The 653-nt window shown below is 69.1% G+C and overlaps 1 protein-coding gene across 1 annotated transcript in view; it reads right to left on the bottom strand.

The window, feature by feature from the left end:
* Positions 1-653, bottom strand: part of H696_03183 (hypothetical protein) — an 8,484-nt gene that overhangs the window by 6,028 nt on the left and 1,803 nt on the right. The window lies entirely within an intron of this gene.

The raw sequence follows: 653 nt of genomic DNA, 5'->3' as shown, positions 1-653 counted from the left end.
CCCTCTGTGGCCGATGGCGGTGAGATCCGCCGGCCGGGGCCACGCGCGCCGCCCGCCTCCTGCACCCTCCCCCAACCTCCTCCCCTGGGCGCCCCAGACATCCCCCCCCCCCCCGCCCCTGCCCCCCGAACCTCCGATTCATATGAATGGCACATTTCACAACACATCGAAGACTCCCTCTCAGAAGATGCTCTCGCCTGCATCCAACGCCCCCTCGCGCCCCCGCGGGGACACGAGCGGGCGGCTCCGTCTTCCCTGTGTCGAGGAGGGGGACACATTTCCCGACGGGAGGGCGGGTGTGTGGCCCGGAAGCTGACGGTCCGGCAGATGCGGGCACGGACGCATGTGCGTCGGGCACAATTCCCCCCACCCCTCCCCGGGTCCATGAAGAAGTGACCAGGCAGACCGAACTCCACCGTGTGTGTCTATGCCCTGCGGGGGGGCGGCGGGAGGGGGGGAGCACGGAGGCATGGAGAATCTCATCTCCCTGACATGACTGTTGTGATGGGTGGCCGCCCCGCACTATTTTGCCGGCCGGGGGCGAGGCCTCGGATGCCCCCTTGCACCTGGGGCCAGCACTTCTGGAGACCCGGGGATCGGGACCCCCCCTCGCCCCCTTTCTCTCTCTCTCTCTCTCTCCCTCCCTCCCTCCC

Source organism: Fonticula alba, assembly GCF_000388065.1.
Source record: "Fonticula alba strain ATCC 38817 unplaced genomic scaffold supercont2.4, whole genome shotgun sequence".
In the NCBI taxonomy this organism is placed as follows: domain Eukaryota; order Rotosphaerida; family Fonticulaceae; genus Fonticula; species Fonticula alba.
This window is presented reverse-complemented; position numbering and strand designations above follow the sequence as displayed.